This window comes from Tupaia chinensis, unplaced genomic scaffold (genome assembly GCF_000334495.1).
Source record: "Tupaia chinensis unplaced genomic scaffold, TupChi_1.0 Scaffold000657_1, whole genome shotgun sequence".
Classification (NCBI taxonomy): Eukaryota; Metazoa; Chordata; class Mammalia; order Scandentia; family Tupaiidae; genus Tupaia; species Tupaia belangeri.
In genome coordinates, this window is record NW_006160178.1 from 1,286,649 (window position 1) to 1,310,909 (window position 24,261).

Sequence of the window (24,261 nt, forward strand, 5' to 3'; positions counted from 1 at the left end):
TCTATTTATCTATTGCATTGTCACCTGTAAGATTGATAATCACTTGGTGGGTTGTACAGTGGTCTTGAGGTCAGCATTCATTCTAATTAGTCAGCATCAATTGAACTGTTCAGTGTCCTTGTTGAAATAGATATTGACTGTTTTAAATATCACTGTAGCCACAATAAAAGAAGTGAAATGTGCAGATGTTTTGATTCCTTACACATCCCCTTTAATTCGTCTTTTTTGGCTTAATGAATAAGAAAAATAAAATTTAAAAATTCTAAGGCTTAAGAATGACACCCCAATGTTTTTGGCTTATTTACAATTGAAAACATTTACTGTATTTTTTTTAAGTTTCCACATGTTGAATGGGGATATTCAGTGCATATCTTTCAAAGTCTGACTGACTTCACTCAATATTTAGTCTTCTAGATTCATTCACTTTGAATCACACAACAGGGTCTCATTATCTTTTATTGCTCTGTTATACTCTATAGTCTATAGTCCACAGTTTTTCAATCCAATCCTCAATCTTTGAACTCTTAGGTTGCACATCCATGTTCACTGCAGCATTATTCACAATAATACCTCAAGTTTTAAACTTAGTTCTGTCCTGTCTTCCCTTGAAAGTGTAGTTTTTAACACATTCTCTTTTCTGGTACATAAGATAAGCACTTGAAAGTTGATATAATCCTATTTATCTGGTTAATTTCTCTTTCTTTGTATTGAAGTTTTTAGACTAAAGTGTGGTTGAGTGACAGGACATGGACTATTGTCTGCTTTTGTAAATTAAGTTATTGGAACACAGTGACACCTATTTGTTTACAATTGTCTATGGCTGTTCTTGCATTGTAATGGCAGACTTGAGTATTTCCAATAGTCTTCATGGCTCACAAGGTTTAAAATACTTTGGTACTTTATGGAAAGAGGGTGTTAAACGCTGTTTTATACCAGCAAACAGAGAAACGTAGCAGATCCCCTTTACCAGAGGAACACTAAAGCGTCCTTCTAGTTTCTTTTCTCAAGGATATTTTGTTTCTTTCTACAGAGAGCCTTCTCATTTACCATGGTAGGTGACATCATATTCGCTTTTTCTATTGAGGACATCATAATTGATATGACTGGGAAGGAGGAAGTGGCTGGCACCTGAGATGTCTGTATAGTTCCTGTGTGTGGCAGGTGATGTGAATGGTATCAGGAGTACAGAGATCTGCTATTTCAGTCAATAGTCTTATTGGCATCCAGAAGAAGAGGAGATTCTCTATTTAGTCCAAAATAGAAAACTACTATAAATCAGCAAATTGATGAAACTTACTTGGCAGACTGAGAAACTAAATAGAGTTTTCATCACTCTTGTATTTTGATAATTTTACTAATCAGCCTAAAGGCAAATGTTGGATTGCTTTGACTTGAAAAATCATAGAGGAGATATTATGGAGGGAAAAAGAGCATATTAAAAATTACATGGATGCTGTTATGAAAAGTTTGAAAGGAAATTGAAATCTTCAAGTCTGATAGAATTTTACACAGCAATTTTTCCTATAAATAACCCACTGAAAAATTTTTGTTATAAGCCACGTAATTAATACTAATATTATGCACTTATGCTAATGACTACTGACATGAAAAATATTCCATGTCTTGTCTATTTCTCTACAATGTTTAACAAATTATAGTACAGATGGTAACCATAAATGTAAGTCTGGTGGATAACCATTCACTGGTGTGTGTAAAAAAAATTGCTAAATAGATCATAAACTGAATATCACAAATTTATATGGGTTTAGTTTACAAATCAAAGGGAATAAAATTAATTGTGACAAAAAGAATACAAATCAAAAGAAATAAGGCCTATATCAGACCATAATTAATGGTGAAATATTTCTATTTCATTCCAACCACCAATCTTAATATCTTGACACAAAATCAGTATCCTTGACCTGGATGTGAATTTTGATCATAAAAGTAAAATATAAATTTTTTATCCTGATTTTGTTCAACTTCGTTTTCATCAAACTTAGCATAATACTAAATTTAAAATTTACTATTAAAAAACATAGAACTTATTATTTTCTGTGCAATTGAGGTCACGGCTCTTAAAATATTTGTCCATAGTATATTATTTTAAAACTCTAATAAATATTAGGCCAGAGATATTTTGAAGAAAAATAATGAAATTTGATTTTGTTTCTGTTACCAACAAAATGCATTCATTAATTTTGATTTATAAATCAATGAAGATTACAGTTAGAATTGGGATATAAACATTTTATGTCACAATACATGTTTCATTTGAAAACATTTAACATTTGTGACTTTTACTACTAGCCATTGACCATGGGTGTCTGTGATATGAAATATTTGAACTGTGCAAAATCAAACCAGCTTCCTGGTGAGGGAGGTTAACGATATCTTGAGCATTGATTTCACCTCTTAATGTAACTTTGATATCCTTGATTCATTAACCATATTAATTTATTAATGAATAATAGTATATTAGGTGGTAATCACAAATTTGGGACTCAGTTATTCCTAAGAAACACTAGAGTTTGAGTTTTAAGTATCTCGATTATTGAAATTTTCCAATAAACATGAGTAGAGAGCAATCAGAGCTCCTTTTACCAATTGCTGAAACAATGGATATGTTTCTATTCAGATATAATAATTTCTTGTTAGTATCAAATATCCTTAGATACCCCTGGCCTTAACAAAAATCAGCCTGTTTTCCAAATCTTATCTTTTTTTTTACCCAGACTCTTGTATCACTTTCTTAATGACTAAACCAACTTCCATTTGGCACTTGAAAAATAAAATGAAAATTATGTAGGAACCTGAAGAAATCCCCAATTTTTGCCAGATCTTTTTCTTAAGATTTAGAAATTCAAAATCTGAGGCCCACAGATGGGGTTGTGTTGAAGGGCTAGATTTTCACATGACTGACTACAGTACGAGTCCCAGACCTGGTGGCTTGAAAATCATGCCAGGTGTGTGTGTGTGTGTGTGTGCATGCTCAAAATCCTGGGAAGAGAACGGAGGAGAAGGGATTGCAACATTGCTATCTCCATGGGGATTGATTTATCACTTTCCCTCTCTTCCTCTCTCTGGTGAACGCACATGTCCTTTGACAAAAAAAAAAAAAAAACTTAGAAAATAAAATAAAATTGAAATCTTTGCCTGTGACTTTAGACTGTTTACCTTGCAGGAAGAAATACAAAAGAATCATCAGGCAACTAACAGCTTAATGTGGAGAAATACCATCTCCTAATACACTTGTTATTGTTGTTCTCAACAGTGTAGAAGGTGGTATGATCCTTCCACTTAATGAAAAAAAAAAAAAAAAGGCCCCAACAGAACCCTGGTCTGCACTCTAATCCAGATTGTTAGTCCCTCTCTAGTAAAGTAGATCACAAATCAGTTTTAACTTCAGCCCAAACTTCACACCCACTTTTTCTTCATTTTCCCCACATTGGATATCTCCCCTCCACATCTGCTCCATCAATTTGTCTACTCTTATTATCTCAGTAGCCTTGAAGATCATCTTTTATAAGATATGATATAAATAATTTAGGATGAACACAATTTTTTAAGTAAAGCTTTTACCATCTGCTCACAATATTTTTTTCCAACCTAAAGTTTAAATTGATATTGTAGACTGTTGCCATTCTCTTTAAGCCAATAAGAATCTCATTAAAACTTCAAAACATCTAAATTTTGAACCTGCTTGTGTGTATTCTCAATTGATTGCTGGTTTCAACACTGGAAAGATTAGTAGTCAAATGTTCTCAATGAGTTTATTTCCTTATAAAAATTATACTCTTCTGTCAAAATCCTTTAATTTTTCTATAGTTATTTTATTCTTAAATACATCCAAAGATATATACACAATCAGGGCCAGCAAATAGCATAATAGTTAAGGCAGCTGGATTCCCCATGACTGGCTGCAGGTTTGGGTCTGGCCCAGTAGCCTGTAAGACCTGCTGGGCATATGTCCTGTATATACAAAATCCCGAGAAGAGAATGGAGAGAAGGCGTTGTGGCATGACCATGACCTGGGTGGGTGGTGATTTCTTACTTTCCCTCTCTGTGTCTCTCTCTCTGTGTCTCACTCGCTCTGGAGAGTGCACATACTCTGTAGCAAACAAACAAATGAAAATGTATGCACACAAAAAAGTGAGAACTTTCAAGGGATATTACAACCTTTAACTTAGTAAATAGGCCAATTTACCGAGTATTTTTTCCCTTAACATGAGCCATTATTTTTGGCTACTATAAAGAAATGCACTTGTACAAAGCTTTGTGTGCTATTTTTAAGCAATCCCATTTCAGTTGGTGGACTCACATTAATAATTAACATCCTTCTCTAGAGGATACTATGTTAAGGACATAGTCAGGAATGTGTTGACCAGATTCCTATTTAGATTTCTCCAGTCTATATATTTTTCTATATGGATCTGAAGAAATTGTACTTTAAATCAAAGCCCTCATTTTGATCTATTGCTTTTTTTCTTGTTTGAGCTCTTAATCTGTTTTTTTTTTTCTGTATGCTTCATACTTACATGTTGTTAAATTCAATAACTAAAGATGGCCATCATTTAAATTTGCTCATATCAGAGATCTAGTGATTCTTTTTTTCAGTTGACTTGGACTAAATCATGTGAACCAAAGTTGTGAAATACAAGTTAAATCAACAAAATTTACTTAAGAAATGAACTCAATGGCTCATTTATGCATAATTTTATAATTTATTATTTTGGGAATGAATATTTCTCAGAAACTTTATAGGAAATACAAAGTTAGCGATGTAGCAGTTTCAAACCTCAAAACTATTATCTCATGAGTGAGGAGGTGGCATAGTGTAACTAGATCTTCTGCTCAAGATCTTACTAAGCTGTGACTAAAGCATTGCCTGGGCTGTTTTCACATCTGTACGCTTATTTGAAGAATTTTCTGCTTCCAAGCTCACTAAGATTGTTGGCAGTGTTCATTTCTCTGCAACTCTATGGCTGAGGGCCCTGGCTTCTTACTGGCTATGGCAGTCTCTGAAGTCCTTTGAAGACTTGCAAAATGACCACTCACCTTTTCTAGATTAAAAGGAAAACTTCTCTCAAGAGAACACAATCCCTTTTCGCTTTTTTTTTTTTTTCAATTTACAGGTTTTTACCAGGGGGTGCTTGGGGTTGCCAGAGAGACAGAGACAGTGAAAAGGAAAGTAAGTAGTCCTCCCCCATTAGGGGTTATGGCCACACCACAATCTCTTCTCCTTCATTCTCCTCTAGGGATCTTGAGTATGCACACACACAAGCCTGATGTGATTTTCAAGCCACTGGGTGGTATGAGTTTCAAGCCACTGTGTGAGCTGTGGGAGTCCGGTAATATAACCACCATATCATCTGCTGGCCCCCACTCCAATTTGTCTTTTAAAATCTTCATATTCCATCCATAATAATGCCCAGGTTTAATAAGTATAAATCAATTTATTTGGGATCTTATTTATGTCTGCAACATCCATTCATCTTTATCACATAATGTTATCATTTGAGTGATTTCCCATCAAGTTTATGGGTCTTGGCCACATTCCGGGAGTAAATATATATCTTAGAAGGTCATCTTAGAATTTTGCCTACCGGGACCAGCAGTTAGCGTAATGGCTATGTCACTGGAGTTCCACGTAGTCGACCGCGGTTCATGTCCCGGACCTGGTGGCTTAAATTCATGATGGGCGCGTGTGCGTGTGTGCCCAAGATCCTGAGAGGAGAATGGAGGACAAGGGATTCTGTCTCTATGTTTCTCTCTGTCTGTCTGGCGAGCGCACGCGCCCTATAGCAAAAACCTCTCAAAAAAAAAAAAAGAATTTTGCCTACCATGACTGATTTAAAATTTTAAACAAATTAACGTTATACAAAATAAAAACTTAAAAGTAGAAGATTTAGGCTTTACTAGTTTTGCAAAAGTATGCATGTGAACTTAGGAAGCAAGACAGCAAACCTCTCAGAAATTTCATTTCCTAATTTCAAAAATTAAAGGTCTAGATCAAATGAACATGAAGGTCGATATCATACTTAGATGGTATAATCTAACATGTAAATATAACTTCAGAGACTTGAAATAACTATTATAATTTCTTAGCTTCAAGAAAAGTTGTGTGGCCCAGCTGCTGTAGTGCAGTGGAAACAGAAATCCCCTGTAAGTCTGGAAGGCTCATGGCTGAATATGGGTTCAGATCCTCAGTTATCCTGAAAATACACAAGTATATACACGTATATACTCCCAGGGTCCTGAGAACCTGGAGGGCTAGGAAAGGGAATTATGGAGTGACAAGACCCTCTGCGTGTTTTCTTTGTCTCCTTGTCTCTTACCTTTACTCATGTGTGCACGCATGCATATACTAGTGCACACACATTCACTGTCTTAAAACAATAAGAAAGAAAATTGTGGCCTTTTAGCTATCATGTAACATATCAAGAAAAGAATATAGTTTCTTTTTCTTTCTCTTTCCTTCTTTTCTTTCTTTCTCTCTCTTCTTTCTTTCTTTCTTCCTTTCTTTCTTTCTTTCTTTTCTTATTCTTTCTTCTTTATCTTTCTTTTCTTAAGAGAGATTTTTACTATAGGGCACACACACAAGCTGGAGAGACAGAGAGAGACCAAAAGAAAGCAAGAAATCACCTCTCAGGGAGAATGGTCCTACCACAATTCCTTCTCCTCCATTCTCCTCTCAGGATTTTGGACACTCACATAGCAGAACTTGGTGTGAGTTTTAAGTCCTTGAGTCTGGGACTGGAACTGTGGTTGACTACGTGGGAGTTCAACTATGTAACCATTAAGTTCTCTGCTGGTCCCTATAGCTTCCTTTTTTAAGGATTAACTATTTTATTTTTTAAAAAATTTCTATAGAGCATATGTGCTCACCAGACACACATACATGCATGCACACACACACACACACACACACACACACACACACACACACACACACAGAAAGAGAAAAAGTGAGAAAGCAAGCCACCAGGTCCAGAACTCAAGTTGCAGTAGACCATGTGGGAGTCTAGTGCTTCAACCACCACACCACCTGCTGCTTCTGAGAATATAGTTTCTTAAGACAAGGTAGAAGATCACTTAATGACAGATTAATTCTCATTATTTCAAAATATCAAATTATATTTGAAATCATCTTTCCTATCTTAAAATTTCAAAAAATCTCAATCCAAATTGATGAATGTTAAGATATAAACAATGAAGTAATTTTTTGTAAGTGTAGGAAGTTAGAGCAGGTAAACTTCTTTTTTCTTTTTTAAACTTTCTTTCTTTCTTCCTTGAGTAAGAGAGGAAGAGACAGAGCAAGAGAGCACCCTCAACAGGGTCTGTATGTCACAGTCCACCCCCAAGCTCAGCCAGATCTTGATCATAGGCTCCCAAATGCCATCACAGTTATGGAGATCTCTGGATGTGAGCTTAGAAGACTCCCATGTGAATCAGCCTCACTCAGCACTGCGTTTTACCTGTAAGAAATATCTGGCCCCCTGGTAGTTAAATTTTTCAAATGTATTGTTGACTTAACAACTAGAAACCAGTTAAATCTATATAATACTCAAGGTCTTCTCTATGTTACAATATGTGATTATTACTTGAGGACACTTGAAAAGAGAAGCTGCATCTTCCTACATCTTACAGGATATTTTATTTTTCTTAATTATTTTCAGTTGTCATCATGTTGACATCCTTATATTGCCTACATAAACATCACCTATGTCTGCTCATCCATAACCATAACTATATATAATCAACCTATATTTGTATATATGTATAAATATTAGATTGGAATCACTTGACCCTACCATTAAAATTTAAAAGAATATTTCTAGCATTTCCAGAATGAATGTATTTTACAGTTAAAAAATATGTCTAAGTCATGTTTATATGTGTGAGTGTGTTTAAACTAAGTGTAGCTGATAACTTAATGAAAGTTTCAGTATAGCAAAATAATAAAAATAGCAGCAAATGAAAAGAAATTTCAAGTTGCTAAAAAGCTGCTGTCTAGAGCTCCCCGTGGCTTTTGTCCCTGAGCCCAAAAAAACAGCCTCTCGAATCTCAAGGCCATTACTCCAGTAATTATCCATTTTACTCCTGCAGTAATTTTTCTTATGTTACAAGTTCATTCTCATCAGTATGCAAACATCCTCATATCTTTCCCATATATAAAGCATCATTTTTACCTCCTCTTTCACCAGTAGCTACAAATTAGTTTTTAGCTTTACTTTACAGCAAAATGCTTGGACTGACTGTTGACTTCCCAGCTTTTAAAAATTTATTTCTATTGTAATTTGTTTTATACATATAATCACTTATGTCATTACAAATAGGAAATGTATTCATGTTAAATGTTTCAACATGAATACATTTCTCACCAGTCCAGTTGGGGATACCATACATGTTATTATCAACAGATAATAACCCATTTCTTTGTCCCTTACATATCTTGTCAATTTTTCTCCTTAATGATTTCCAGCTTTTAATCCTTCTCAACATATTCTCCACTATAACCTCTTCCATCATATTTTGTTCCATACTGCTCTTCAAGTCAGTCAACGTAATGGGCATTTTTTAGTCTCTATTTGAGACTTGATCTATCAATAGCAGTTGGTATAAATAAATATATTTCTCCTTCTATTTTCTCCCTTCATTTATTTTTTAGGCTCTATTTGAGACTAAAAATAGTCTCTGAGACTTGATCTATCAATAGCAGTTGGTATAAATAAATATATTTCTCCTTCTATTTTCTCCCTTCATTTCCAGGACAATATGCTCTCCTTATTTCTCTTTTACCTTAATGCCTTTCCCCCCCCTCTTTCTCCTTTACCATTTCCTTTTCATTTGCCAGATATCTGTATGCTGGCATACTAAGAAAGCAATCCGTGGGCCCCTTCACTGTTGAAAAAAGATGAGAACCATTGACATCATAAATGAAAATACACTGTATTAGACTGGTGACTATTTAATTCATAACTTCACCTTAGATCTTTTAACATGGCATCATCTGAACCATGGCCAATAATTGCCTGAAATTCTTTATAACATTTCCAAAACCAACCTTAGAATCTTCATTCTCACAACCTCCAAGTGTACCTCCTAGTCTTTTCATTTTTCTTAGACTGAATAACCATGAAATCCTATCTTGAGAGAGATATTATAGTAACATGAAGGTAGCTTATCTAGAAGTATAGCCTCCCAGGGCATGAATGCAGAGCAGGGGAATTGTCATGTGTGGGTTGAAGTTTTGGTTGAGCCAGTACCTACAATGATATGAAAACACAGAACTCATCATACTGTTGGGTCCAGGCAAATCTCCCATTTGCTCACATTCTTAGGAGTTAAGGCTAGAAGCTGGTTGCTCTACAGGTTAAGTCACTTTTTTACTTGGCTTTTGAGTGTCTGCTCTGTGACCAGTGTTCTCTGACAGTAATAACCTGCAACACAAAACTTTTTACATGTTATACTCACTCACATGATTCTACTTACATGCTTCTCTAAGTACTCAGTGTCTATCCTCACTGTAGGTACTGTCTCATTTCATATAAAAGGAACATGTCAGTCCATTGCTCACAGCATGTTTTATGTCACACCTTAAATATTTTTAACTCTAACAGGATCAGCAGATGGTATAATTGTTATGTTGCCAGACTCCCACATAGGTGATCACAGTTCCAGTCCCGAACCTGACAGATTAAACTCATGCTGGGTATGTGTGCCTGCATGACCAAAATCCCAAGAGAAGAATGGAGGAGAAGGGATTGTAGTGTGGCCAGCCTGCCTAGTGGGTGATTTCTTGCTTTTTGTCTCTGTCTCTCTCTGTCTCTCCTGCAAGCACATTTACCCGAAACCAAAGGCCTCTTTTAAAAAAAGAAAAATTATCTGGGAACCAGCAGTTAGCGTAATGGCTATGTCGCTAGACTCCCACGTAGTCGACCGCGGTTCGTGTCCTGGACCCGGTGGCTTAAAACTCACGCCGGGCGCGTGTGCGTGCGTGCCCAAGATCCCGAGAGGAGAATGGAGGAGAAGGGATTGCAGCGTGACCATCCCCCCTGGGGGATGATTTCTCGCTTTCTGTCTCTATGTCTCTCTCTGTCTGTCTGGCGAGTGCACGCGCCCTACAGTAAAAAGCAACATCTCTCAAAAAAAAATTATCACAGTACACCATTTAAGGTTATCTTCAATGTATTATTCTGAACTTCTAAACAAAGAGCATGCTTTTTTCTCCTCCTTCACTTGAATTTGAAAAACCCTAAAAAGTTACAGATTTGAGTAGAAGCAGAAGAGTCAGTACAGCAGATATAAATGCCATGGGAGTCTGAGGTACTAATCATGTAATTTAATTGAGTCATATGACCAGGTTAGATCTGATCTTGATTATATCATTTCACGAGATGGGTTACTGCTGTGCTTTTCTTACTTCATGACTCAGTATATCTGATAATATCTTTCTCAGATGGATAGCTTTGGATGTCTTATAGAAAAACATTTGGTGTCTATTAGGTTCTGGAAAAAAAAATGAAGTGTTTTTAAAGTGGTTATTATTTCTCTGCCAAAATTAAAAACATGACATTTTTCTCCCTCTTGTCTTCTCTGTAACTCTTCTGTCATTTCATACCAGAGACTTTGACACAGCATTCTTACTCAAAGCAGGTTTGGCATAAATGATTCAACGCCCTTTTCACCTGAGAGTGATAGGGCGGGTTCCATCTAGTTGGTACGCCTAACAGAGCCCTTTTCAGTTTGAGGCCCACTCAAAATTAGCAACCTCCCATCTGAAGACAACATGCTGTAGATAGTATTTCCAAGATAGTATTTCTCATCGGTGCTGAGTCACGTCTCAGTAACACGATGTATAAGGCACAGAACTAATTATTTATCTTAAAGAAAATGTTAGAGAAAGCCCCCAATCCTGGCACTTTGTAGAATTTTTACCAATTCAGCAGGGAGAATCTATTTTCCACTTTTAGCAAGCATGTGTCTTAATAAAAACCCTTTAGACTTGCCACATTGTGTTTGCTAGCTCCAATTAGTATGATCACACATCATTTATAGTGAACAGTGTGTGACTATTTTGCAGAACTTCAAGATTTCAAGACCTAAATATTTTATGTGGAGATAGCAGGAGAATTAATATAGCCCCATGGCATGATTTTAAATGTACACTGCTATATTTTGCACATGAAAGTGAACTTTTTAGTTGTCTTTTTCTTTTCACAGATTTTTGCTATTGTACCTGTGCGCTCACCAGAGAGACAGAGGGAGACAGAGAGACAGAAAGTGAGAAATCATCTCCCCAAGGGGGATGACTGTGCCATAATACCTTCTCCATTCTCCTCTCAGGATTTTGGGCATGCACATGCACATACTTGGCTTGTTTCAAGCCACAGGCTCTGGGAATTGAACCACAGTCAGTCATGTGGGAGTCTAGTACATTAACCACTACACAATCTGCTGGTCCAGTCATCATTATTGATAAAGAGTTTTTAAAAAATGCATCTGTAAGATAAATAACCACACGGCAAGTAGACTGTTTCCAAAAATGATGCTGATGTGACAAAAGATGCCCAGTTGCAACAATCACCAGTTAAGTTTATGTCACTTAGCTTTCATTTGCCAGTGTCCATCTTGTGTGTGCTCAGAGTCAATGTGTGAATGGACTGTGATAAGATAGGATCCACACACTCTGAAACTTGAAAGTTTATCAATGTTGTTATAACTCTATTTTGGTTGTGGTGAAAGGACTGATCTCTCAACTGGGTCCATCCTGGCATTTGATATCTCAGGTCTAGGAACGAATGTGTAGGTTCTGTCACCAGTTAAATACACTTGTGCCAACTTTTCACTTGTAGACTAAAATTAACTCCAGAGAGAGTCCATGAACCCACTGGACTCCCTGCAAGATCAATTTGACTCAAATGCTATTGCATAGATAAAATGTATTTGCCCCCATAGTAACTGGAGAAATATGATGGGCTTTTGGGTTATTTTCTATTTCTAGTTCATATTTTATATATAGAATCATTAAAAATTGGATCATTTTCCTTCTTTCCTTTTTTCCTCTCTCTCTTTTCTCTCTCTCTCTTTCCTTTTTTCTTTCCTTACTTCTTTTTTTCTTTCCCTTCCTTTTTCCTCCCCATTTCTTTTTCTTTCTCTCATGCTTTCTTTCTTTTATTACTGTTTTCTTTCTAGCTCTTTCTTCTTTCTTTCAGCTCCCTTCCTTTTTCCTCCCCATTTCTTTTTCTTTCTCTCATGCTTTCTTTCTTTTATCACTGTTTTCTTGCTTTCTTTCTAGCTCTTTCTTCTTTCTTTCAGCTTTCATTTTTTTCTTTTTTTGCTCTCTTTCTCTTCCTTCTTCTCCTCCTCCTCCTTCTTCTTTTTCCTTTTTCTTCCAGTTCCAGAGAGCTAGAAAGAAAGATAATGCCCTTGCCAGAGAGGTAAAAAGAAAGAGAAAGGGCCTTTGAACTCAGATTGGGACTTACATCATTGGCCTCCAATTCTCAGTCCTTTGGACTTGGCTAGATGTTGTACCATCAATTCCTCTGATTATTAGAATTTCTGATTCAGACTGAATTACACCACTGGCTTTCTTGGTTCTCCAGCTGACAGACAGAAGATCATAGGATCGCTATACCGCTATGATGGTATGAATCAATTCCTATTATAAATCTATCTATGTACCTTTGTACATATTTCTTACTGGTCTATTTTTTTTGGAGAACTCTGAATAATACATTCCTTCACTATTAATCTCTGCGAACAAAAATATATCTGTCTTTTTCTCTTTTGTCTGTATCTGCTGACTCTCAAGCAGATCAAATAGAATATAGGACAAACAGGTGGTCAAAATATGGCTGTTGAATAAAATTATTAATTACTACTTTTTCTTCTTCTATGGTGATTTACTTTTCCTAAAGCTTATACCTTTAAGCTAGAACTACCATTGTCCAATTTAGTATGATGACAATCAAATCTTTTACGTATTCTAAGCAGCCTTTGTATTTACTAATTGAATTTTGAAAAATCAAAATCTATAGGTATAAGGACTAATTTATAGTACCTATATCATAAAAATTCTTTTATTTATCTTGCTATAATTTAAATACCATTGTGGATGTGTAATATTGAACACTGATGTCATTTGGAGGCACAATAGGTTGAATGTAGCTCCCCAAATTTCATTTGTTAACATTTGCTTGTATGGGGAAGCTTTTAAGAAGAAACCGAGTTCAACTATGGGATTATGAAGTAGAGACTTTGGGAGATGATTAGGGTGGGGAATCCATGATTGATTCCTGGCAACTCTATGAAGAGTGAGAGAACAGAGCAAAGATATACACACAGACATTGCACTCTTTCTCTGTCTCATCATGCAATTGCCCTCTCCCATGTTATCCATGAGCAAGAAGACCCTTGTCGGATGCAGCCATTTGACCTTGGGTGTTCTAACCCTGACCTAAATATACTTCTATTTTTATAAATCACCTGGACTCGATCTTTCTGTGTTCTATTAGCAAAACAATGGATTAGAACAGGAAATATGGAAAATTCTTTGATTTTATGGCTGTAAGGAGAAATAATCAAGTTTTAAGCACAGAATTTTGCATCAAAACACTCATATATATTATGGATAATAACCCCCAAGTGCATAAATGAGAAATTTGGGCTCTTCAAGTTATATACAGAACATAAAAAAATGTTTTAATTTTTACATAAATTTTTTCTATTCTATGAAAGCACTCCATTCCTAGGTCATTTTCCAGTACATTAATACATTTACGATGTTTTTTAAGTATAAAATTCTTTCTTCAACTCCATTATCATAAGAGTAATCTTAGGCTTAGAGACATACAATTGTACCCAAAGACTATTAATTCTGTCACAATAATAGGGCAAAGGATTTTATTTTAGAAAAATAGAATTAGAGGATTGACAATAAGACAAATAAAAATAGGATAAAAAGATCTTGTATAGAAGAGAAAATAGGCATTTCTCAAATTATTAGTCATTTACTCAGAAGTAATTTAGGGACTTTAGGGGAAAATCTCACAGCCTGCAATAAAAATTATCTTAATTTCTAACTGTAACCCTTTCCTGAACTTTTCTTTTTTCTTATTTCTTCTCTAAATTTTCCCCTAAAAGTCTGCAGAGTAAAAAAGAAAAATAAAAAAGAGGGGCCAGCAGGAGCCACAGTGGTTATGTGCCTGGACTCCTGCATGGCTGACCGTGGTTCAAGCTGTGAACTCTGTGTCTTGAAAATCATTCTAGGTGTGTATGTGTATGTGTATGTGTGTGTGTGTGTGTGTGTGTATGTGTGTGTGCTCAAGATCCTAGGAGGAGAGCCAATAGTGGTCTGGCCATACCCCTGCTGGAGAGCGGTGATTCTAACTTCTCCTCTCTCTGTCTCCTCTGTCTCTCTCTGGTAAGTGCATGCATCCTGTAGCAAAAACCTCTACAAAAAAAGAGACAAGAAACAGAAAAAAATCCCTATAAATTAGCAATGTTTGATACTGTTTTAAAGGACAAAATAATGCATCTAGATTATTTTAAAAAAACATTTGGGGGGCCAGCAAGTGGTGTGGTGGTAAGAGGCTCTGGATTCCCACATGGTCAACCATGATTCGAGACCTGGACCTGGCTGCTTGCTTTCTCACTTTCCCTTTATCTCTCTCTCTCTCTCTCTAAAAAGCTAAAGATCCTAGGAGGAGACCCAATAGTGGTCTGGCCATACCCGTGGTGGAGAGTGGTGATTCTAACTTTTCCTCTCTCTGTCTCCTCTGTCTCTCTCTGGTAAGTGCATGCATCCTGTAGCAAAAACCTCTACAAAAAAAGAGACAAGAAACAGAAAAAAATCCCTATAAATTAGCAATGTTTGATACTGTTTTAAAGGACAAAATAATGCATCTAGATTATTTTAAAAAAACATTTGGGGGGCCAGCAAGTGGTGTGGTGGTAAGAGGCTCTGGATTCCCACATGGTCAACCATGATTCGAGACCTGGACCTGGCTGCTTGCTTTCTCACTTTCCCTTTATCTCTCTCTCTCTCTCTCTCTGTCACTGGTCAAATTAAACATAATAACAAATGGAATTAAATAAATAATTTTTTAAAACAACACTTGGTATTATTCATTTCATGATTCAGTAAGACATATTTTACTTATAGATTTAAGTAATATTTCTCATTCATCTACTACTACAGAAGCATTTTGATAATGCTGAGAAAAATAATTTCATTCTCTTTTACATATCAGATGTAGAAGTATCCTTTTTTTTTCATTCCAGTCTCTTTAATGGATCAAATATAATATAATATAATATAATATGGTTTAGTGTATCCTCTGAAGTTTCATGTTTTGAAATGTAGATTCCAATATAATGGCATCATAAAATGATGAAATCTTTAAAACTGGGCAGTGTATGGATCATGGAGGTATCAACCTCATGAGCTGATTAATTTGTCTCTCAGAAGACTGAGTTCTAACTCTCACATGGATGAGCCTATTCTTTCTTTTTTTTATTAATTTTTTTTTTTTTTGCTTTAGGGTGTGTGTATTCACCAGAGAGAGAGAGAGACAGGGAGGGAAAGTGAGAAATCAAGAGAAGTCAATCTTAAGAGAGTAAGTTGTTATAAAGGAAAGATGCTGCCTCAGGCTTTTATGCTCGTACCCCACCATCTTCTCTGCTTCTGTTATCCCTATTCTGATGCTGGCACTATGCCTTTAATTTTCCAGCAAACAGAATCATGAGTCAAATAAACCTTTTTTTTTTTTAAATAAATCTCTCAATCTCATGTACCTTTTTAAAAAATAATTATTTATTTAACTTTATTTATTCATTGATTTATTTTTGATTTGACCAGAGAGGGACACACACAAAGAGAGAAAGAGAGAAAGTGAGAAAGCAAGCCACCAGGTCCGGGACTTGAACTGTGGTCAGCCATGTGGGAATGTCCAGCACCTTAACCACCATACCCCTTGCTAGTCCCCTCTCATGTACTTTTGTTAGCAATGCAATAGAAGATAAGACATAATGTTACAATATTCTTTATGTAAACACTATTGCACACATATACATGTGCACACAAATACTAATAACAGTAATGACTTCTGGTCACTAAACATCGAATTTTAGTTAAGCTCCTATTCAAACTTCATGGCTATCACAGGCCAGATTGTTTAACCCTGAAATTATACTTTCTTTGTAATATCATGTTATCTTCCTGCTTACACTACATTATTTTTTTCTGTAAAATCTCACTTAGAAGTTTTCAGGATGAGAACATAGAAATTTATGCCAATGACTCATTTAGAAAACTTTAATTCTCTTTCTCATTCAAGGAACTCTGCTGGATTTCATATTTTTAAAAGATCATTTTGGAGAACTTAATAGTTGTTCTATATGATTTCTATAAAACATTAAATAAGGTTTTTAAAAACCTGATAAATTACTTAGTTAAGCATTCGTTGCAAGAACAATACTCAGGTGTTAGTCTACAGCATAGTCGTTAAGGGAAGCTGGATCCCACAGAGCTGACCCACAGTCAATTCCAGACCTGGTGGTTTGAAAACCATGTTAGGTGCATGTGCATGTTCATATGTATGTGTATGTGCATGTGTGTTGTCTCCTGACAATATAAAGAAATGGGAGAGAAGGGAATGCAGCATGACTATGCCATATTGTCCCAGAGAGAGAGAGAGAGAGAGAGAGAGAGAGAAAGAGAGAGAGAGTATGCTTTCTTCCTCTCTCTCTCTGTTTTTCTTTCTGTGGTGAGTATACACACCTACTATTAAAAAAATAATACTCAGGGGACCAGCAGTTAGAGTAATGGCTATGTCCCTGGACTGCCATGTAGTCGACTGCAGTTTGTGTCCTGGACCCGGTGGCTTAAAACTCACGCTAGGCTAGTGTGCGTGTATGCCCAAGATCCTGAGAGGAGAATGGAGGAGAAGGGATTGTGGCATGACCATCTCCCCTGAGGGTGATTTCTCACTTTCTGTCTCTCTGTCTCTCGCTCTCTTTCTGGTGAGCACATACGTCTATGCAAAAACCTCTCCCCCCAAAAAAACGAAAAAATAATAATACTCAGAACTATGCTATAATAACTTGTACTTTAAAAATAACCTATAAGGTGTAGTGCTTACGTTTGTTGTTGTTGCTGTTGTTTGTTTTTTATACTCATGTATCTATTTCTAAACCAATAATACCTCATCACACTTAGGAGTGCATATAAGGAACAGTACTTTCACAAGATCATAAGAATTCCAGGATAATAACATATACCTTCCAAAAACTATCTGGGCACAGTAGTTTAGAATGTTATCTGTCATTTATTTCTGTTCAAATCTGTATTATGTCTTTTCTCCTGGCATTTTTTAGATTTTAATGTTGTTTTTCTGATTTCTTGAGGCATGATGTTGGGTTATCCTTTTGCCACCTTTCCATCTTTTACTTGTGTACATTAATTGCTATGAACTTGCCTCTTATGACTGCTGTGGCTGTGTCCCATAAATTATAGAAACTTGTGTACGCATTATCATTTGTTTCCATGAATCTTTTGATTTTAGCCTTAATCTCTCCCATAGTCATGAAGACATTCAGAAGTAGTTTATTTTGTTTCCATGTATTTGTGTATTTTTGAGAGTTTTCCCTGAGATTAATATCAAGTTTAATTCCATCATTGTTGGAGAAGATGCTGGATATAGGTTCTGTGCCTTTGAATCTGTGAAGACTAGTTTTGTGCCCTATTATGTGGTCAATTGTCGAGAAAGTACCATGCAGGGCTGAGAAAAATATATATTTTGTGTTTTTTTTTTAATAGAAAGTTTTATAATCTCTATCAAGTTCATCCAATTTATGGTATCATTTAGGTCCAGAATCTCTTTGCTTATTTTTTTTCTCATTGACCTGTCTAAAGGAAATAGTGGAGTGTTGAGATCTCCAACAACTATGTGTTACACTCTATTTCTCCTTTTAGATATTCCTGTACATATTTGAGTGATCTTGAGTTGGATGCATAGATATTTATAAGCTTTATGTCTTCATGCTGAATACACCCTTTTACTACTATATAACACCCTTCTTGGTCTCTTGTTACAGTTTTTTTCTTAAAGTCTACTTTGTCTGAAGTCAGTATAGCGATTCCTGCTCTTTTTTGGTTTCCATTTGCATGGAATACCTTTTTTAAGCCCTTCATTTTAAGTCTATGTATGTCTTTATCCATGAGATAGGTTTCTAGTAGGCAGTAGATGGAGGGTTCCTGATTTTTAATCTATTCAGCCAGACTGTCTCTTGATCAGAGAATTTAAATCCATGAACATTCAACCTTATTGGCAATATTCCCAAACTTGTCCCTACCATTAAGTTTGCCATATACTTGGTTGTTTTTTGTTCTCTTACTTGTATTTGTCTCTTTTGTTTTCTTGGTATAGTACTCCTTTCAGAATTTTTTGAAGAGCTGGTCTGGAGTTGGTAAATTCTTTCAGGTTTTGTTTATCCAAGAATGTCTTTATTTACTTTTCCCATATAAAGGATAATCTTGCTGGGTATATATAATATTCTTGGTTGAAATTTTTTTCATTTAACAGATGCAGATCAAAACCACAATGAGATACCACCTAACCTCCATCAAAATGGCAAAGATTAATAAATACATATATATGATAAGTGTTGGAGGGGATGTGGTGAAAGGGGAACACTCCTACATTGTCAGTGGGAATGTAAAATGGTCCAGTCACTGTGAAGAATAATATAGAGGTTCCTCAAAGACTTTTAAATAGGACTACCATATGATCCATCAATTCCACTCCTGGGTATCTACCCAAAGGACAGGAGAATGCGCAGTAAGAAAAGTGCTTGCACAACTATATTTATTGCAGTATTAATCATGATTGCTAAGACATAGAACCAACCCAAATGTCCACAAACAGATGAATGCATTGAAAACATGTGGCACATATACTCCATGGAATACTATTCAGTCATAAAAAACAATAAGGCCCTGGAATTTGATAGAAAGTGGATGTATACAGAAGACTTATTGCTGAGTGAAGCAAGTCAGGTTATGAAAGAGAGACATTGTATGTCTCCATCTAACATATACTGACTGCACTCTATAGTAGAGACTGAAAGACTGGAGGACATTAAAGTATTAAAACTTGTTATGGACACTAGAGGCAAAGTGGAAGGAGAGTGTAGGAGGGGAAGAGCATAGGAAAGGAAATTTGGGGAGAAAATAGATAGGACATTTGTTGGACACAGGTATGATTTATTATCTGCTGATGAGAATGTATTTAGTATTCTCAACTGTGCTGATCTGAGGTGTATATCATGATGGGTAAAGTCTCTTTACAATCTAAATAATGTATAGTGATTGAATGTATGAATAATGATAATAGTAATAATAAATAAAAAGAGAATAGAAAAAAAAAACCAATGTTATCTGTTACTATCTATGTGACTTTGAACAAGTAAGTTGACACCTGTAAGCCCTGGTTTCTTCAGTTCTTAAATGAGTCTAGCGATGCTTATGTTGCATGAATAATAGTAAAACTTAGATAACATACAGTCTCAAAAAACATCCAGAAGGCAAGTGACTTTTAATATTTATTTTTAAAAAAGCAGATCAAAATATTGCATACTGTGTTGAATTAAAACAGACTCACCCTGATTCTTATTACCTCTCTGCATAGCAGGTCTCTTTTACATCGAGTTCAAGAATGATAAGTTAGTAATGGCTTAATGGCTGAATATCTGAAATTAGATGATCTCTACAAGAAGCTTTGTGAATGTGCAATTATTTTGTCAAACAATGCCATCCAAATCTTTGTCTCATTATAAAAGTTATTTCCATCAGGTAATGCGATGTTCAAAATAATTCACAGGAGTCCACATGGTTTTAAAGACACAATCTTAGTTTTGTCTCCATTGTGAGAGAATAACTGGCAAATTTAAAAGTGTGTATTTTTCTGTGAGCTTCAAAAGGTTATCTTTCAGGTTGATTTTAGGTTCTGGAAGATATTGATAACAGCCTGTCAGAGTTGATGTGTTTATATTGACTTTTCATTGGGTAAGCCACATACACATTGGGTAAAGCAAGGGTCCTTAGAGGATAATACCGAAGTTGTAAACAAATTGCTTTGATTCAAATTAAAAAAAACTTATAAGACTTCATCCCAATATGCCGAAAATATTGTCACTTTTAATTTTTTTTTTTGCTTTGATCAGGTAATTTTATAATATTCAGGAAATTTTGGAGTTAAACCATAAAATACATTTGGAGTCTTCACATCCTAGCCATGCGAACTTTGCAATGAAAGAATGTATGTTTTACAAACTTGAAAAAAAAAAAAAACATTAAAGATCATATTTTCCTTTATAATGAATCAAAAAAATGTGAATTCAAAATGCTCCTTATTCTTAGAACATGTCCTTTCTGATATAATGACAAAACATGTGGTCATATATTTAGGTTACAGTTATATTTTTACTGATAAATTTCCCCACATTAAAGTGAGAAAGGGAGAGAGATATGTGCATCTATATAGGAAAAAAAAATAAAAAACAGGAACAACAAAAACATTTCTGAACCCTGGTCATACGGTGCAGTTACCATTATGTAGCAATCAATAAAAACTGAGAGGAAATAGTAGAAATAAAAATGCCAACACTATTGAAACCTATAATTTGGAGCACGTGAGAACAGGTTTCTCGGAGCACACAAAAGAGACAAAACTTTTGTTCCAAAAGAGCTAAGGCTTTCAATCTTATTCTGTAGCCAGCACTTTCTTTGTGTAGTGTAGGAGTACATAATGTTTTAGAATCATTAAAGCAATGGAAATGTAAAAATGTCCTTCTGGAGTTCCAGGAATGCATTCTTTTTGATGTGCACTGTAAAATTACCTTCTTCATTATCATTCAGTGGCTATATATAAATCTCTCATACAAAATCCTGGGTATGTTAAACTGAGAACCATTTTAGTAATACCACATGAGTCCATTAACATCAGGGAAAACTGTACTTACATATTTTATTTTATTTTTTCTTTATATCAATCTACCTCTTAGTAATTTTCTCTCTCTTATGAATTACTGTGGAGTTCTGGTTCTTGCTATCATCTTTTTGTAATTCTCTAATACATCTATAATACTCCAAGAGTATCAACACCACAATTGTGATTTAAAAATAACTCTACACTGTTTCTATGGACTTTAAAATAACATTTCCAACTGAAAGAACATTTCACTAGGTTAATATATAACTCATTTTGTTTTTATTGATATTCTCACACTTTCATCTATTGTAGCTATTCAAGAATATCTTCTTTTGAATTCTGCCAGTGCCAATTATTTAAAGTTCTATACAATTTTCAGTATGTTTTTGTTAACAATCATAAAGAGAGTAAAAATTCAAGTTAAGGAACTGTAGAAAAGATATTGACAGAAAACTTTTTAAGTGACACTCACTATTTCTGTCTGTACACTGATGTGTGTGTGTGTGTGTGTGTGTGTGTGTGTGTGTGTTTGCCATAGGGCATGTGCACTTACTTGAGAGACAGTGAGGGGGAAAGTGAGAAATCACCCCTCCCTCCCGGGTGATAGCCACACTGCAATCACTTCTCTTCCATTTCCCTCTGGAATTTTGGACATGCACACACATGTGACTGGTATGAGTTTAAACCCATCAAATCTGGGACCAGAACCACGATTGGCCATGTCCAGTGCCCCAAACACTATGCCACCTGCTGGCCCCTTATGCTAATGTTTTTATATGGTCTACACCTTAGCTAGTACTGTAAATAAAAACATATAGATTATTTCAGAATATTCTCTAATGGAAATATTGCCATATAGTTTTCACATTTTTATTTAATTATAGTTCCTTAATAATTTATTTTACAAACTGCCATTTTTAGTCTAATTCCCAGAAAACTTCCAAAAAGTCAGTTTATTTCTTTAATTACTTGACAAACCATAAAATACTGACACAAAAAGAAACAAAAAGTAAAGTTCTGACTTTTTAGTGGTCCAAGCAATGTCTATTATAAATACACAAATGGGGAAACAAATCCAGGCAATTGGGAAAAAATTAAAAGAATAAGTCACAACAACTTTATTTAAGCAAAATAAAAAACATTAAGTAGAACAAAAGCACATTTACTTTAGTTACACTGCTACAGGTAATCGTAGATATATTTTATTAAATACCTACTATGTAAGACATCACTCTGGATACTTAGGTAACATCTTTGAATTTTACATGATTTATTTATATTATATATTATATTTATGTTTACGTTAGACATTATTTATTTATATTAGACATTGCATTTTGTCCCAAACACAAAACTAAACTAAACAAACATGGTTTCCAATTGTTAGACATTGCATTATGTGTCAAACAAAAAACTAAACTAAACAAACATGGTTTCCAATTTGGCATCCATGATATTATGTAATTGGCAGCATTGACCAACATGCACACAGAAATATTGGAGCTAACAACAACCTAAAATATACTAGGTGTTATGGGAGCAAGTCAAAGGGCATCTAATCCAGGTGTGAGGATAGATATCTGAAATGTAAACATCAAGTGTTGGTATGGAGGTGTACATGGTGGAGACAAGGAAAGAAAATGTTCTGGAGGCAGGAAAGTGCTCAGAGAGATAGGAAGTCTAGGAAGACTCTGAGATTGTACCCTATTTGCCAGCTAATATGTAAGCCAATTGAGGTTTTATAAATGCTAAAAAAGGCACACATGTACTGGTTTACAGAAAACAGGACATTATCAAAGAACAGTAAGCAGCATAAGCTTCATGATTATGTTCTTTCACTTTACCTGCTAAAGTCCACCAAGAGTGCGAGGTGCCTTTGGGAGGGTGTTGCACAAGCTTTGGGTTTGCATGAGAGCTGAGGAATCCCATGCTAAGGAAACCTGTGTTTTATTATTTATTTCCTTTTTATTTATCCATTTTTAATGGTCAAAGAGCACATGCATTCACAACAGAGAAAGTGAGGAGAGATGGAGAAAGCACCCTGCAACGGGGCATGATCAGGGCACAATGCCTTCTCTTCCATTTCTCCATCCTTTCATGATTTGGGACACACACGCATACACACACACACACACACACACACACACACACGCACACACACAGTGTGTTTCTCAAACCACCCAGGGCTAGTATTCACACAGAAATCAGTCAGGTAGGATCTGACTCCCTTAATCATTAAGCTATTGGGCTGACCCAGAAAACCTGTCTTTTAGAAGGGGCTATGATCTGCCCAACCCTTGCCTCAGAGAGAAGTATCATCTTTATTTTATTAGCAAACAGAACTGTCCTCTGCACTCAAGGCCAACACTGTCTCTTCCAAGGCTGTTACCAATACAAAGAGGCTTGGAAAGAGAGTCTAAGACAAAATGTTCTGACTGCTTGTTTGTAAGAGGTACAGAAACAAGAACAAACTTTGACACAATTTATATAATATCAGAAGTCTCTTTTTCCTGTGAAGATTGAAATAATTCATCCATGAATTTCTCTAAATGCATCCCTATGGGCTAGGGCCTGGAGAATAGTATACTTTCAGAATTGCCCCAATTCTTCCACTTTTCAGATCTGTTGAGGTTTAGGATCCCTCCTGAGATACATTTTTATAACTTAAATTTTCCTCAGGAAATAGTCTCTTTCAATGAGATATTAAAATTCACTTGCATAAGATTTTGTAAAGTGTTTTTATGATTCTTTTAATTTCCTCTTTCAGGGAGTATTATTCCCCTTTCATTTCTAATTTTGAGTGTTTGTACCTACTTTTTTTTCTACATTAGGTTTTGAATATTTTATTTTTTTATAAAGAACTGCAGTTTTAGAGCAACTCTGATCTCCCCTCTTTTGGATTTTTTTAAGCAATATTTTTTTATTTTATTATTTCATCATTTTCTTTATTTTTCTAATGGTGCAGTTTAGATGCTCAAATAATTTTATTTAAGCATGCATAACTCTTTCTGCTTCTTATACGTGTAAATGTTCACCTTGTGGTCTTCTGTTATGTTTTATTATTTTTTTCTCTAATTACAATTTGAGCTTTCTCAGATTTTTTTCTAGTTTAAAATGAGGAGGTTTCTTCATTCAGTACTTACTTATCCTGCTGCTATTTTAATTCCTTTTTCTCTTTCACAAGCAACCTTTTTGATTTTTATAGTTTATATTATTTCTTAAGAGAGACAGAGAGCTCACAGGCATGCAAGAGAGATACCTTCAG